This window comes from Tamandua tetradactyla, chromosome 14 (genome assembly GCF_023851605.1).
Source record: "Tamandua tetradactyla isolate mTamTet1 chromosome 14, mTamTet1.pri, whole genome shotgun sequence".
NCBI classification, from domain to species: domain Eukaryota; kingdom Metazoa; phylum Chordata; class Mammalia; order Pilosa; family Myrmecophagidae; genus Tamandua; species Tamandua tetradactyla.
The window spans coordinates 66,935,181-66,953,240 of record NC_135340.1 but is presented as its reverse complement, the minus strand read 5'-3'; positions in this window follow the sequence as shown (position 1 = coordinate 66,953,240).

Below are 18,060 nucleotides of genomic sequence, written 5' to 3'. Positions count from 1 at the left end.
TTTATTTTAAATGAAACAAGAGCCATGAACCCATCACTCAGGTGAGTTCCAAGGCTGGAACATTGACCAAAACGTATCCAGCACTGTGACCTTTCCCAAGCCCTTCCTTCTGCAAGCTCTTACAATTATCAAACAAAGAACGGTGCTGAGAGTGTGACCACCAAGGGCTAATCTAGATGGAAAGCTCCGGGAAGGCCTCCTGTGGAGGTGGTGATGGAGTCCCAAGAGAAGGTAGATGATCTTGAGAAAGAGGAAACCGGGAGTGTGAGGCGGTGCTTTAAGGAAGTCAGGACACTGTATTTTACAGTATGGATCCTGCAGAACTGTAAAATTGCTTTCTGACTGAACCCATATGGCTCCTGTTTGGATCCTGCCTGGCCTCCCCACCCCTTCCCTCCTCCCACTAGCAGGGTAATGGCAGGGGAAGGTGCCAGGTGTATTCTTATACCTAGCTTGCCACATGGCAGCAGGAGTTCCTGTGACAAGATGTACTAGATAGTGTGGTGTGTCCTACAGAACGAATTGTTGCAGGTGGCAGCACAGAGAGGAACCTGGTGACAGGGTGTGCCTGCCAGGAACAAATATGATCCATTCCTGCCCTGGCATTGCATTCCCAAAGCTCAGTTCATCAGCATGACTCTCGAGTCACTGAATTACCTTGGTAATTTTTGTACTGTTAATCACAGTCATTGCCCACTACAAGATTCACTATATTATACAGCTCCGTGTTTTAACCTCTAGCTTTCCTTCTGGTTACCTACATGACTTTAAACTTCCCTTTTCCAACACATTTAATGCCATTCAGCCCTGTTAATTATACTCACAATGTGCAACCATCACCTCTGTCCATTTCCAAACATTTAAATTCATCCTACTTAAAAATCTACACATATTAGGCAACCATTCCCCATTCTCTAGACTTATTCTATCTCCTGGTAACTTATGTTCTATATTTTATGTCAACGAGTTTACATATTATAATTAGCTCATATTAGTGAGATCATGCATTACCTGTCCTTTTGGTCTGACTTATTTCACTCCACATAATGTCCTCAAGTTTCATCCATGTTGTTGCATGCTTCAGGACTTCATTCCTTATTGCTGAAAAATATTCTATTGTGTATATATACCACATTTTGTTTATCCATTCATTGGTTGATGTACACTTGGATTTTGACAATTGTGACTAATTCTGCTATGAACATTGGTGTACAAATGTCTTTCATGTCCCTGCTTTCAGTTCTTCTGGGTATATGTAAAGTAGCAGATTGTTATCTTATAAGGCAACTCTGTATTTAGCTTTCTGAGGAACCACCAAACCATCTTCCACAATGGCTGTACCATGTGACATTGTACCACTAGCAGTGAATGTGTTCCTATTTCTCCACATCCTCTCCAACACTTGTAATTTTCTGGTGTATTTTTTATAGTGGACATTCTCGTCGGTATGAAATGATATCTCATTGTGATTTTGATTAGCATTTCCCTAAAAGCTAGTGAAGATGAACGTTTTTTAATTTCAGCCATTTGTATTTCCTCTTTGGAAAAATGTCCATTCACATCTTTTGCCCATTTATTAATTCAGTTCTTTGTCTTTTTTATTGTTGAATAGTAGGATTTCTTTATATATTTTGGATATCAAACCTTTATCAGATATGAGGTTTCCAAATATCTTCTCCCATTGAGTTAGCTGCCTCTTTACCCTTTTGATAAAGTCCTTTAATGTACAGTATTCCATTTTGAGGAGGTCCCATTTATTTTCTTTTTTCTTTCATTGTTTGTGCTTTGGATGTAAGGTCTAAGAAACTACTGCCTATCGCTTGATCTTGAAGGTGTTTCCCTGCATTTTCTTCTAGAAGTTTTATGGTACTGGCTCTTATATTTAGGTCTTTGATCCATTTTGAGTTAATTTTTGTGTAAGGTGTGAGATAGAGGTCCTCTTTCATTCTTTTGGATATGGATATCCAGTTCTCCCAGCACCAGTTGTTTAAGAGACTGTTCCAGTAGAGTGGAGTTGGGAGCCTTGTCAAAAATCAGTTGGCCATAGATCTGAAGGTCTGTTTTTGAACTCTCAATTTGATTCCATTTGGTCAATATGTTTTTAGCATAATACAAAGCTTTATATTATGTTTTAGAGTCAGGAAACTTGAGTACTCCCACTTCATTCTTCTTTTTCAAGTAGTTTTTGGCTATTTGAGGCTCGTTACCCTTCCAAATAGATTTGATAATTAGCTTTTCCATTTCTGCAAAGTAGGTTTTTGGTATTTAGATTGCTATTGCATTGAATCTGTAGATTAATTTGGGTAGAATTGACATCTTAATGACATTTAACAACCTTCTAATCCATGAATACGGAAAGTCCTCCAATTTATTTAGGTCTTCTTTGCTTTTGCTTCTTTGATTGCTTTTAGCAATCTTTTATAGTTTTCTATGTACAGGTCCTTTATATCCTTTGTTAAGTTTTTTCCTGGATATTTGATTCTTTTAGTTGCTATTAAAAGTGGAATTTTTTTTATTCATTACCCCCTCGGAGAGCTCATTACTAGTGTATAGAAACACTACTGATTTCTGTGTGTTGATCTTATATCCCCCACTTTGCTAAACTCATGTATTGGTTCTCATAGCTTTGTTGTCATTTTTTTTTGGGGGGGGGACTTTCAAAATATAGGATTCTGTTACCTGAAAATAGCAAAAGTTTTGCTTCTTTCCAATTTAGATACCTTTTATTTCTTTTTCTTGCCTATTTGCTCTAGCTAGAAATTCTAGTACAGTGTTGAGTAACAGTGGTGACAGTAGGCATCCTTGTCTTGCTCTAAATCTTAGAGGGAAAGCTTTCAGTTTCTCCCCATTGAGCATGTGAGTTGTGGGATTTTCATATACGCCCTTTATCATGTTGAGGACATTCCCTTTGATTCCTACCTTTCGAGGTGTTTTTTTTTATCAAGAAAGGATGCTGGCTTTTGTCAAATGCCTTTCCTATGCCTATCAAGATAATGCAGCATGTTGATTGTGGTTTCTCCCTTTTGATTTGTTAATGTGGTGTGTCAATTTAATTGACTTTCTTGTGTTGAAACATCTTTGCATACCTGGAATAAAATACAGCATGACCAAGTGGGTAATTCTTTTAATGTGCTGTTGGAATCTATTTGAAAGTCATTTGTGGAGGATTTTTGCATCTATATTAATTAGAGAGATTAGAAGAGGTAGTTTTCTTTTATCGTAGTATCTTTTGCAGGCTTTGGTATTAGGGTGATGTTGGTCTCATAGAATAAGGTAAGTAGTGTTCCCTCTTCTCCAATTTTTTTTGGAAGAGTTTGAGAGGATTGATATTAATTTTTTTTTTTTTTTGAATGATTGGTAAAATTCATCTGTGAAGCCATCTGGTCCTGGGCTTCTCTTTTTTGGAAGGTTTTTGATGACTGATTCAATTTCTTTACTTGTGATTGGTTTGTAAAGGCCTTCTATTTCTTTTTGGGTCAGTATACATTTTTCGTTTGTCTCTAGGAAATTATCCATTTCATCTAAGCTTCCAGTTTGTTGGCATGTAGTTGTTCATAGTATCTTCTTATGATTTTTTATATTCCCTCTAGATCCATGATAATGACCCCCCTCATTTCTGATTATATTTATTTGCATCTTCTCTCTTTTTGTCTTTGTCATTCTAGCTAAAGTTTTGTCTCAAACAACCAGCTTTTGGTTTTATTGATTCTATTTTTTTTTTCCATTTCATTTATTCCTACTCTAAGCTTTATTTCTTTTTTTTCTGCTTACTTTGGGATTAGTGTAGCTGTTCTTTCTCTTGTTTCTCCAGGTGTTTAGTTAGGTCTTTAATTTTAGCTATTTCTTCCCTTTTAATGTAGGCATGTAGGGCTGTGAATTTCTCTCTCAGTACTATCTTTGCTGTATCCCATAACTCTTGATACTTCATGTTCTACTTTTCATTCAGCTTGAGATGTTTACTGATTTATCTTACAGTTTCTTCTTTAAGAACATGTTGTTTAACCTCCATCTATCTGTGAATTTTCCGGTTCTCTGGCTTTTGTTGATTTCCAGCTTCGTTCCATTATGATCAGAGAAAGTGCTTTGTATAATTTCAATCATTTTAAATTTATTAAGGCCTGTTTTGTGTCCCTGGCATGTGGACTATCCTGGAGAATGATCCATGAGCACTTGAGAAGAATGTATATCCTGCTGTTCTGGATACAATGTTCTATATATGTTAGTTAGGTCTAGTTCATTTATCCATATTTTTTAGATTCTCTGTTTCGTTATTGATCCTCTGTTTAGATATTTTTTTCTATTGAAGCGAATGATGTGTCCAAGTCTCCCACTATTATATAGAGATGTCTATATTCCTGTTATGTGTATATTGGAACAATTCATGGTGTCCAGGTCGTTTAGGTATTTTTGCTTTGCATCATTCTTTCTACTTTCTACTTCTCAGCTTGACTCATTTCAATTGTCTTGTCTTCAAGTTCACTGATTCTTTTTTCTGCCAGCTCCAATTTGCTGTTTAATCCCTCCTGGGTAACAACACATTTTTGTTATTGTGTCTTCAACTCCAATATTTCTGTTTGGTTCCTTTAAAAAATTCCTCTTTACTGAGATTCTCATATTGCTCATTGATTGTTTTCCTGATATCCTTTAGTTCTTTCTCTGTATTTTCCTTCCTCTCCTTGAGCATTTCTAAGATCATTTTTTAAAAGTCTTTATTTGGTATATGCACAGCCTGGTCTTCTTCATTGGTATTTTCTGGATTGGTATTCTTTTCCTTTGGATGGGCCGTCATTTCCTCTTTCTTTGTCTTGAACTCTTGTTGCACACTGTACATTTTATTATTTCAAAATGTTAACTCTGGGATTTATTACCTGAAGTGTCAGTTTCGTGATTTTGTAACTAGCTAGTGACATGATAGATATTTTCTTGACAGTTAGCTGTCCTATCAGGAAAGTCCACTCAAGGCAAATGCAAAGCGCAGGGCCTTCCTTGTCTTTCCTGGCCCTGTGTCTTTTCCTGGTCTCGTGCTTGTTGGTTGCTTTGGAGTTCCCCTGTATCCAGAGCTTGAATGCCCCCTCTATTTCCCAGGGTTTTTAAAGCAGGTTATCCTTTTCCCCAGGCTTTCCCCTCAATAGTTTTACACTGCTTTCATTGTTGTCTCAAGCTGTTTTCCTGCGGAGGGCAAAATACTGGGAGGAGAAGTCAGCGGGGCCAGGTGCGTCTGGTAATGTCCTGGGCGGAGCCGTGAGTCGCACTGTGTACTGCTGGCGGCTGCGGTGTGTGCAGGTGTGTGTGCTCCACTCCTGAGCCGTGCATTGTGCGGAGGTGGTGGAGCCGTCGGATGGGGGTCAGGAAGTGCTACACGATGGAGGAGGACCGGAAGCACAGCCAGAGCACCTGGGTCATCCTGCCACAAGGTGGACGACCTGACCAGGTTTCCGGAGGAGCCTCCCGCTGGGGAGGAAGTCTTCAGGGAACAAGCTGGAGGTGATGCTGCAGAAAACTTGGAGGATATTGGGCATTCTACAGATGCTCGAGAACTGTCTAGAACATTTATCCTTGGGGAGCTTCATCCAGATGACCAATCAAAGATAATCAAACCTTCGGACGTTCGTATTACAGCTGTTGATTCTCATTTCACCTGGTGACCGACCGGGTGGTCCCAGCCATGTCTGCACTGGTTGCAGCCCTGTGCACAGGTGTCACCTCTGCACGGGAGACTAAGTACTTTCCAGACGCCAACCAGAGAAGAGGCTGCTTTAAATAAGGGCGGGGAGAAGTCAGGGGAACTGTCTCCTTCAACTGACAGAAAGAAACCTTCACCTGAAAGATCATATTACTATGTCTGCTGAGAAACAAAAAACAAACTTCTATTCTTTCGACTCTTGGACTTTTCTTTTAGAATGTGCCTCTTGATTCATCATCCTTATTTTGATGTTACATCAGTACTTAATTTACTTATTGAGCTGGATATGATCTTTAAAAAATACATCTGGCTTTAAAATTATGCCACCATATTTGCCTATCAACTTGGTATATAACTGCCTTTAATTTTTAGAATCTCGGATTATTTAGCAGAATCGTTTAGTGTGCTAATCATTCAGACCCAAGCAGTATATATGATATGAGATAAGGTAATGCCTTAGAATCTTTTCTTGCACATTCATATCTAATTGAATAGGCAAGTATTGCATACTTCCAATGTACTTTCTTTTTCGAGGAAATTAAGAAAGGCCCAGAAATGATAGCTTAAAGACATCTAATAATTGTTCTACCTGAAATAAATTGGCTTATAGGACACACAAAAGAGGCACCTTCTCTTGGATTAAAAAACACCAGCAATCTGTTGGCTCCAACATGTACATGCCGTCATCACACATGCGTAATAACGGGTAGGTCGGCAGCTAACTTAAAAAATGAGCTCTGAGCTCTTCACCTCCGTATTTTGTTACTTATACATTAAGTCAATTAACTGTATGATTCCAGCGATATGACATTCTAGAAAAGGCAGATTTATAGAGACAGTAGATCAGCGGTTGCCAGGCGAGTTCTGGGGGCGAGGAGGATGCTAGGTGGAGCACGGAGACTTTGCTCAGTGGGACTATTCTGGAAGATAATGTGAAGGTGGAGAAATGATACTGCATGTTTATCAGCACCCACAGGGCTGAACATGACAGGAAATTAACCCGAATGTAAGCTATGGGCTTTAGTTAATGATCGTTTATCAGTATTTGTTCAATTGTAACAAATACACCACACTAAACCAAGATATTGATAATAGGGGAAACTGGAGGAGCTAATATAGAAGTTCTCTACTTTCTGAGCAATTTTTCTATAAACCTAAAACTAAAAAGAGAGTTTATTATTAAAGAAACAGCAATGTAAATACCTGTGAACTAGGAGAGGACATTGCAACTGTCCATTCTCTCAGTTTAAAAAATATTCTGCTGAGGTTCTTAGTTTTCCTGGGTCTAAAGTTTTAAAAATTCCTCATTGCAGAAGCACAGTCTTTCTCTGTACTCTTCTAAGAAAATGCTGACTCTAATTTGTAGGGTGGGGGGAGCAGCAAATTTAAAGAAGATCGGAAGACATTTGGAATCTGATTTTCAAAGAAATTTAGCTGAGGGTGTGAGCCACAAGGAATTCTGGTAGACTGTTTATTTTCTCATTGGTAGCTCTGGCTGGACAGATCCAGGGATCTGGTCTTCTGTTTATTCTCTGCTTTGTAGTTCTTTTCTTTAAAACATGTATCCTCGAGGGATGGACATATTGGATACTAACTACTTTGTAGTGAGTTATGATTATGCATGTTTCCAGTGGCAGGTTAGCCAAATGGTGAACAATTGCATTCTTCAAAAAGATCTAAAGCAGATTAGAAAGGAAGTTACAAAGGATAGATTTTCATATTCAGTGACATGCAGTTTCTCTGTCTTTGTCACTGAAAGAGTGAAAGTTGTGGGGTAAGAGTTGGGGTGGGTGGCTGTATTGGCAAGTGAACAATTATCTTGCAGAACAGTCTTTCCAAATATTAAAATACATACCTGGAACAAAAACCCAAAAAATAAAATTAAATTAAAAAAACAAAATAATGGGGGTAGAGGGGCATGCAGAGAGTTTTCCAAGTCAGTCTTTCCTGGCTGGAACAAGGCCAGGGAGTTGCGACGGGGGTGGGGGGTTGGCACAGTTCAGCCCCAAACTGCCCTTTGGAGGAAACCAGGAAGGGCACCAGGAACTTCTTTTACAGCTCCCCAAGTCTGTACTTTCTTAACCTGCCCAGCAGATGTATCCCCTGAACTTGTCTCCTTCAGCTCTGAGGAAGCATCACCTTATCAGTCTTCTCAGTGCCTTTGTCCTGGGCAGGTTGAAACAGTGGCCCCGTGTGATCCAAAAGCCATGCTCACCAATCAGGCATACCCACTCGGATCTTGAACAGGTGGGTTTTTGTGTCCCTTTCTGCCACCCACAGCCCCTGGCCGGACCCTACAGCAGCCTGCCAGGAGAGTAGAGGGTGGACACCAGTGACTGTGGGAGACAGTAATTTAATAATCTTTACCATACTGTACCAGCCTCTTCCTCCTGCTCGCCCCTGGCTGCTGTATAGCGTTCTCCTGCACCCCGGAGTCTTGAAACAGTTGTTTCAGACAGTTCCTGCTTGTTCAATAGTTTTTCTGGTAGAGAGACTTCATCTTAGAGCTTCCTACTCTGCCATCTTCCACAGTCCTTTGCCCTCCTTGTAGTTCTGATTGGCATTTCCCTGATGGCTAATGACATTGAGCATCTTTTCATGTGTTTATTGGCCATTTGAATATCATCACTGCAGAAATGTCTATTAAAGTTCTTTGGCCATTTTTAAATTGGGTTGTTTGTCTTTTTGCTGTTGAGTAGTAAGAGTTCTTTATGTATTCTGGATATTGAACTTTTATCTGGTATATGATTTGCAAATATTTTCTCCCACTCTGTAAGTTGTCCTTTTACTTTCTTGATCATGTCCTTTGCACAAAAGTCTTGTTTTTTATGAGGTCCCATTTATCTATTTTTTCTTTTGTTGCTTACGCTTTGAGGTGTAAAGTCTAGAAACCATTGCCTAACACGAGGTCTTGAAGACAGTTCTCTCTGTTTTCTTCTAGGAGATTTATAGTTTGGGTTCTTACATTTAGGTCTTTGATCCATTTTGAGTTGAACAGTGTATGCGGTATGAGGTAGGGTCCACCTTCATTCTATTATGTATGGACATTTAGTTCTCCCAGCACCATATGTTGAGTGGGCTTGACACTCTTGTCAAAAATCAGTTGGTCATGTGTCTAGATTTTTGTTAAATGAGAAAAAAGAATTTCTGTTTAAGTCTCTGTAGTTGATTTTTTGTTACTTTCGGTCAAGTGCATTCCTAACTGATATGTTCCTTCTCAGAGTATATGCTCGATAACTGAATTTTTACTGAATTCAGAGGGGATGAGATATTTGAACTGGGACTAAATCATGGATGTAATATTTGAAACTGTTTCTTTTCCAGTGGAAAAAACTGAAAAGAGAAAGTGTCCAGGTCCCTCTTGGTGTCCTCAGAACATCTGTAGAAAAGGGGAATGAGGAACAAGAGGAACTCTTGATCAAAGCAGGTAGAAAAGGATTTCAGAGAAACTCAGGGAGAAGGAGAAAAGAGCAGTGTCGTGGCAGTGCACAAAGCCACATTTCCTAAACCAGAGAATTATAATTTTTGTCAAGGGGGAGCATTTGTTAAAGTAACAGAGGTAGAAGACCTGGCAGAAGAACATCTGGTTTTAGCTAAAATAGCCATAGCCAGGGCGGGCCACAGTGGCTTAGCAGGCAGGGTTCTTACCTACCATGCGGGAAACCTGGGTTCCATTCCTGGCACCTGCCCATGCAAACAAATAAAAAAATAAAAATAGCCATAGCCATCTGTGCTTCTTCTCTGTGCTTCCATATATTGAGCCCCAAAAGTAATTTCTTTGTAATCTGTGCTCCCAAGTGAGGCTATCCTGGAATTGATGTTTTAACAGGGAGTAAAAGGATGGCTTTAAAAAAATCAAGCTTATTTCATTCTAAAAACCAGATACTGAAGTTTTCTAGAAATGAACACATTTCAGCTTGATTGTAATTGTATGTTTCCAACACCCAAAAAATCAAGCAGCTAAAGCAAGAGTAAATTTGATTTAGCAGAGATGTAATAAGTACCAATTACACATCCAGAGAAGGCCTGGTGTGGCAAGAAACTGGTTTCCTGCTAAAACATCAGGCAGAGAGAGATACGGGAGAGCCCTGTACCCTCCACACCCCCCCCCGCTCCCCCCACAGGGCGCTTGTATCCTTCCTGTTTCCCCCACAGAAGACTGACCAGTTCTTCAACAGGACAGGGTTATTTCTCAGAAATCAGTTGTCAGGATAAGAGAAGTTGGGCTTACTGTGGTTTGAAAGTTCTGACCACAGACTTGACCGCAGCTATTTATGTTTTTAAAGCTGCTTTCCAGTAACTGTGAGCTGTGCCGAAGGCCAGGATTACCCTCAGGAGGCCTGTGACGGATGGACAGCCTTCTGGGATCACCCTCAGGAGGCCCGTGACAGACGGACAGCCTTCCGCCAAGGCCCAGGGCCTGCTCAACAGGAGATGGAAGGAGCAGGGTGGGCTGGGTTAGGGCCGAAAGGTAGCAGGTGTCCTTGGAGGAGGGAGGGAAAGGTACAGGGAGGGCTCTGAAGGCCAGGGACCTGCGCAGGCCTGGGGGGTGTTGGGTGCGGAGGCAGCCTCAGGGGGGCTCTCGGACTCAGCCCGGCTGGCCCCTCAGTCTCCAGCGTGGCCTCTGTGGGCACTGAACAGGTGGGAAAAGGGCCCCCAACAGAACTTCTTATTAACCGAGGCTCCTCTCTCCATCTGGGGTAGGCTAGGCACCTTGGGCCGCCGCTTCGGGCCTCTCCTTGCAGTGAGGTGGAGTGGCCACGTGCCCCAGGGCCCCGCTGGGTGCTGCGAGAAGGCGGTCTTTATCTCCTAGACTCACAGAATCGGTCCTCTGGGCACCCAGGGTTCTTGGTTTGCTTCTTTTCTGCTATCAGTGAGAGAGTAAGGGCACGTGGGGACACGTGTACCCCACAGTTGCCCGCATGGTTCCTCTTATTCGGCAATCAGAATTGAAACTCTGTCTCGTACTTAATTCTCTACCTGTTGAAGCTTAGAGTTTTCAGTTACTGTGCACGTATATTTGTGTGCAATTTACAAATAATTTTTAGTAACGAAAAATGTAAGGGTTATATAAGCTTTAGTCATCCTTCTCGAAATAGTTCTTAAGTATTTTCTCTTTGCCAGACACTCTGTTCTAGGGGTTTGGGATACATGACTGAGCCAAACTGACGGAGCTCCTACCTTCCTGGAGCTTACATTTAGGAAGTGAGGAGAAGATACGCACACAAAAAACAGTGAACTTAATAAATTTAAAAATTGTAAAGCAGGTTCAAGGTGGCAGGTGTTGCAGAAAAGCCAAGGGGAGGCAGGACCGGCAGGGAGGCACCCAAGTCAGCGTGAGAGTGACAGGGTTAGCCACGCTGATAGCTGCAGGAGCCGGAACAAGTACACCTAACACTGTAGCTCTTAAATGTAAATGCTCATTTATATATATATATATATATATATATATAATATTATATAGGGCTCCCAGTGCCCTCCAGATAAAGCCCCCTGCAATTCAGCATCATCTCACCACTCTATGCACTCACTCCATGCTCTAGCCATGCTGGGGTACCACATGGATGGAATCTACATTGTCTCTTGCTCCTGTGCAGTTCCCTCTGCCTGGAACCAGGGCAGGTGGAGAGAGATGCAGAAACCCGGTGAGGGAGGAGGATATATATATATATCCTCATAGATTCTTTGTGTATTTCATATATTTTCATAGAAAAAGGACTAGGGGAAAAAGCACACCAAAATGTCCTCAGTGGTTATTGGTGGAAGGTGGGACTAGTGATTTTTTGTTAGCTTTTTCTAAATTTGCTGTACTTTCTAAATTTTATACCATGAGTAGGCACAGTTTTTTTTTTTTTAATCGGGAATAAAACAGCATATGTTATTTTATGTTTTAAAAAGCAGAGTTAATCTACCCTGTCATCCAGGAAGGCTTTTCTGAGAGGGGAAAGGTGGGAGAGGAGGTGTAGACCTTTCCAGGGAGAGCCTGCTCGTCCACGAGGGGGCACTTCAAGTAACAAGACAGCAGAGCCTGAGCAAGCAGCCTAATCTTAGGGGAGCTGTGTGTAAAAGGTAAGTCCCGCACAGCTCCCCCTGCTCTTTCGCACCCCCTCCACGCCTAAAGAACCATGCTCAGAGTGGTCTGAAAACGCTCAGCACTCAACACCTACCTCCTTGGTCAGTAATGATGTAAAAATCCATTTCCCCTGACATCTGTTAGCAGGTAGAGTGTGGCAAGGCTTGGGCTCAGCAAATCCGAGGAGGAGGAGAAGGCTCCTTGCCCTTAGGGAGTTAACAGCTCAACCAGAGAGGCCAACTCACAGTTACTCATTCATAGGGTAAGCGCCTGGGAGAGAATATCTGTGGGTGCCTGGGGCATCGGGTTGGGGAGACTGGGAAGAGCTGAAGGAGATTAATTAATTATTGCAGAAGCAGATGTTGAGTGGGTGGAATGATATCAGATCCTTGAGGGATGGATGGGTACAAAGAGGAGGAAAGGGATCCAGGGCAGGTGGAGAGAGATGCAGAAACCCGGTGAGGGAGGAGCAGGTGGTACTGGTAAAAGCCTCTAACCTGGATAGTGCTGCAGATTTCACAACCTAATGACCCCAGGGCAGAGTTGCCAGGAATTGCACTCATGGCCCAGGTCTCTCAGCAAACCTGACCTTCATCTGTGACTCATCACAGTGACACCGTCACTCACTTGCTTCCAGCCAATTTGATTTCCAAGTGTCTAGTTATCTGGGCAGAAGAGACGTTTGGACGGACCCCCCACCTCTACCACCAAGGCTTTCTTCACTGCCTGTGCTGGAAAAGAGTGGGTCAGGCCTTAGCCAGGGGGCTGGGGTGGGGGTACATCAAAAGTGGACAAGATATACCCCTGGAGGGAAAGTGGACCTTACTCATTCTAACAAAGGACGCCATGGGAAGAGAGAAGAGGTCCACCCAACCCAACATGAGAGGTTAGAGAAGGCTTCCTAGAGCAGGTAATACTTAAGCTTGTCAGGAAAGACATATGGGAACTTGAGGGGAGCACAGGGTTCCAGGCAGAGGGAACTGCACAGGAGCAAGAGACAATGTAGATTCTATCCATGTGGTACCCCAGCATGGCTAGAGCATGGGGTGAGGGCATAGAGTGGTGAGATGATGCTGAATTGCAGGGGGCTTTATCTGGAGGGCACTGGGAGCCCTTGAAGGGTTTTCAACAGTGGAATGATCTGATCATTGATGTGGAAGTTTTCTGGAGTCACCAGTGATGTTCATGTTGCCAGATCCATTGGGTACTTTTCAATCTGCATCTTGAGTGAATTCTGTCAGTAGCATTCGATACTGTGGGCAGGGCATCCGAGTTATCCTCTTCTCCTGATTTTCCATCTCTCTCTCTGTTCACTTCTCAGTTTCGGTTGCTGGCTGCTCCTCCCTTCTCTGACCTCTGAATGATGGTGTGCACAGGACTCAGCCTTGGTTCCTTCTCACCATTCACACTTGCCTTCAACTCATTTTATTCCCATGACCCTGATATCATCCATTATATGTTGTAGTGTTTTAATTTGCTAATGTTGTTGGAATGCAATATACCAGAGATGGATTTGGCCTTTATAACAGGAATTTAGTTACAAATCTATAGTTCTTCAGAGAAAAGGCAGGTTGCTTTCATCTGAGTTCCTCTGTCACAATGGAAGGCACACAGCAACGTCTGCTGGCCTTCCCTCCTGGCTTCGGGGTTCAAACAGCTTTCCCTGGGGTGATTCCTTTCTGCATCTCCAAACTTCTCGGTCTGAGACAACTCTGAGCTCTAAGCTGCATTGTGCTGAGATGTATTGAGCTCTTGGAGCTGTGCTGAGCTCAGCTTTTAAGGCCCCAGCTAATTAAATTAAACATCATGCATTGCAGAAGGCACTCCCCTTAAGCCAACCACAGATGTAATCTGCCATAGATGAATTTCACATGCTGACGACTTAAATCCACAGCAACAGAACAACTGGGCATCATCACTTGGCAAGTTGACACCTGAACCTAACTACTAGGTAGTATCAGAGTAGGGGATGGAACAGAATCAAGCATCAGGTCATATCTCTTGGGTGTCATAGCTAAGTGGGAGGTGGGTCAGGATGAGTTCAGGGACAATAAGAGATGTGTATTACAGGGTGAGAAGAAGTTGCTGATTAGTAGAGTCAGTTCCCTGATCTGAAAGAAAGCAGAGTTTAGGGCTCACTGTTCCCAGGAAGTGGTAGAAGGAGTAGAGGGAGTGTTGGACACAGTGTCCTGTGTTATAAGGCCAAGTCCAAGGTCTGAGAAGAACACACATGCAGGGAGGTGCAGGAAGGGTGGGTAGGCCTGGGCAGGGTAAGCTGACTCCAAAGTCCAGGAAGTCACCAGAGGCAGGGGTTCAGGCCACAAGAGCAAGGCCAGAAGCTTAGGTAGTGACCTCTGGCTTGGATCTCTGCTGCAGTGTGGCAGGCCTCTAAGGGATGTTGGTGGGTCTGGTGCATAGTCCAGACTCATCTATGGGGATGACTGGGAAGGCTTAACCCATGTCTGGTCCTTTTTGCTACTAAACCTCATAGCTCCCAAATTACAGCTGCTGATAAAACACATTTGTTTTGTGCCTCATCAGGAGTAACATTGCAAGCAAGACCCAAAATGGCCTAAAGAAGTTTTTGTGGCCATTTAACATTAGTAGGAGGGGGGTGTTCAGTGGTAGAATTCTCGCCTGCCATGCAGGAGACCTGGGTTCGATTCCCAGTCCATGCACTTTGTAAACAAACAAGCAAACAAACAAACAAATAAATTCAAATGATACTACAATGGGGAGATACTCGCATGGAAAAAGAATGAAATGTGACCCCTGCCATATGGAATACAAAAAAAAAAAAAATTAGTAGGAAAAGATAGCTTGTTCTGTAATTGGTGTTAGAACAATTGGCTATTTAGAAAAAAACATTGTTAGATTTTCACCTTATTGTCATACTCAAAAAATTAACCTGACAGTAATTAATTTAAAAACTTTCCACAAATGGCTTCACTGGTGAATTCTATCAGACAAAGAAAAATTAATATCACTCCTTCGCAAACTTCTAAAAAATAGAAAAGGAAGGAATATGTCCCAACTCCATTCTAAGGCCAATATTACTCTGATACTAAAATCAAAACACAAGAAAAAAAAAACTACAGACCAATATCTCAAAAAAAAAATCAATAAAATACCAGTAAACTGAATCTAGCAACATATAGAAAGGATTATATAATATGGCCAAATGGCATTTATCCCAAGAATATAGCATACAAAAATCACTTAACATAAATATACCATATTAATAGAATAAAGAAAAAAAACATATGGTCATCTTAATAGATGCTGTGAAAGCATTTGACAAAATCCAATATCCTTTCATGATAAAACACTCAATAGGAATATAAGGGAACTTCAAATGGATAAAGGCCATCTATGAAAAACCTATAGGTAACATAATACTTTATGGTGAAAGACTGAAAATTTACCCCAAAGATCAGGAATAAGATAAGGATGTCCATTCTCGCTACTTCTAGTCAACATTGTATTGGGGGTTCTAGCCAGAGCAATCAGGCAAGAAAAACAAATAAAAAGCCGTCTAGATTGGAAAGAAAAAATAAAACTGTCTCTGTTTTAGATGGTATGATCTTATATGTAGAAAATCCTAAAGAATCTACCAAAAAAATATTAGAACTAATAAACCAGGTTAGAGGGTTGCAGGAAACAAGATTGGTATACAAAAATGAATTGTGTAAAAAAAAGTGAATTGTCCTTCTATATGCTAGCAATGAATATTCTAAAAAGGAAATTTTAGAAAACGGCTCTTGGGGGTGCAAGTTCAATGGTAGAATTCTCACCTGCCATGTGGGAGACCTGGGTTCAATTCCCAGACTATGCAGTTCCCAAAAACGAAACAAGCAAACAAAAATTCAACAAATGGTGCTGCAATAAGGGGATACTCACATGGAAAAAGAATGAAATGTGTCCCCCACCATACAGCAGACAAAAAAAAAAACTATAATAGCATCAAATAGAATAAATAAAATACTTGACTGTCCATGGATCAGAAGACTTAATATTGTCAAGATGGTAAGTAACACTTTTTAAATTGATCTGCAGATTCAGCACCATCCCTATCAAAATCTCAGCTGAGATTTTTTTGCAGAAAATAACAAGCTGATCATGAAATTCGAATGGAAATGCAAGGGACCCAGAAGAGCCAAAACAATCATGAATAAGAAAAGCATAGATGGAGGACTAATACTTCCTAATTTTGAAACTTACTATGAAGTTACAATAATCAAGGCAATGTGGTACTGGCATAAAGATAGACATATGGATCAATAGAATAAAAATCAAGAGTCCAGAAATAAACCGATACATCTGTGGCCAGCAAGAGTGTCAAGACCATTCAATGGGGAAAGAATAGTCTTTATAACAAATGTGACAACTGGATATCTACATGCAAAAGAATAAATGTAGACAGACCATCCTCATACCAGACACAAAAATTAACTCAAATTGGGTCAAAGTTTTAAATGTAAGAGCCAAAGCTATAAAACTCAGAAAAAAACATAGGTGTAAATCCTTGTGAACTTGAATTTGGCAATGGTTTCCTAGATATGACACCAAAAGCAAAACAGTAAAATAAAATAATACATCAATTGGACTTCATCAAAATAAAAAACATTTGTGCTTTAAAGGATACTATCAAAATGAAAAGAAAATCCCCAGATTAGGAGAAAATAGTTGCAAATCATATATTGATAAGGGACTGGAATCTAGACTACATGAAGAAATCTTATAACTCAATATAAAAAGACAACCCAATTTAAAAATGGGCAAAGGTTATAGGTAAACATTTCTCCAAAGAAGGTGTACAAATGGCCAGATGATTTTCAACATATACAATGAAATACCACTTCACATTTACTAATGTGGCTATACTCAAAATAAACAAACAAAAAAAACCAGTAACAAGCGTTAGCAAGGATGTGGAGAAATTAGTACCCTCTTATGTTGCTGGTAGGAATATAAAATGGGGCAGCTGCTTTGGAAAAGAGTTTGGCAATTCCTCAAAAAGTTAAATAATGCTAACAAGAAACCTCAGTAGTTCTACTTGTAGGTATATACCCAAGAGAATTAAAGCATACTTCCTCACAAAATTTACATATGATTATCCATAGCAGCAATATTCATACTATTCAAAAATGGAGACAATCCACGACATCTATTAGCTGATGAGTAGATAAACAATGTGGTATATCTATCCAGTGGAATATTATTCAGCCATAAAAGAGAATGAAATACTTATAACAAGCTACAACTTGAACTTTAAAACATTATGCTGTATGAAAGAAGCCAAACACAAAAGGCCACATATTGTATGATTCCATTTATAGGAAATGTCTAGAAAAGGAAAATCCATAGAGATAGAGAGTAGCTTAGTAGTTGGCAGGGGAAGTAGTAGAGGCATTCAGGAGTGACTGCTAGTGGTACAGGGTTTCTTTTAGGGGAGAGGAAAATGTTCTGAAATTAGATTGTAGTGATGGTTGTACAACCCTAAGAATATAGTTTTAACAAAAAAATGGACAATTTACACACCTACTAGAATGGCCAATGTTCAAAAAACGAGAAACTACAAGTGTTGGAGAGGATGTGGAGAAATAGGAACACTTATTCACGGCTGGTGGGAATGTAAAATGGTACAGCTGCTGTGGAGCAGGTTAGGTGTTTCTTCAGGAAGTAGTTTCCTTACTACCCGGCAATCTGCTACTTAGTGCCCGGAAGATCTGAAAGCAGGGACACAAATAGACATCTGTATACCGAAGTTCATAGCATCACTATTCACAATTGTCCAGAGATGGAAGCAACCCAAGTGTCCAGCAATCAATGAATGGATAAACAAAATGTTGTATGTACATGCAATGTTATTCAGCAGTAAGAAGGAATGAAGTCCGGAGACACTTGACAGATGGATGAACCTGGAGTACGCTATGTTGAGTGAAATAAGTCAGACACAAAAGGACAAATATTGTGTGATCTCACTGATATGAAAAATCATATGTAAACTCATAGACATAAAATATAGAATATAGGTTACCAGGATTTAGAATAAGGCTAAAGAATGGGAAGCAGTTGTTACATTTGCTATATTTGTTACCCATCACACATGATTTCTATATATCTTAAATTTTTATGTGTGTTCACATAAAAAAGATATTTTATTGTAAGGTAGCTCAACCTGTTAATGATGCCCTTTATGCGTTCTGGGTTTTGCATCAATGTTAAAATAATAGCCTTCCCCAAACCAAAATTAGAATCAGAAACCTGATACGTTGCTGGTAGGAATTTAAACGTTGAACTT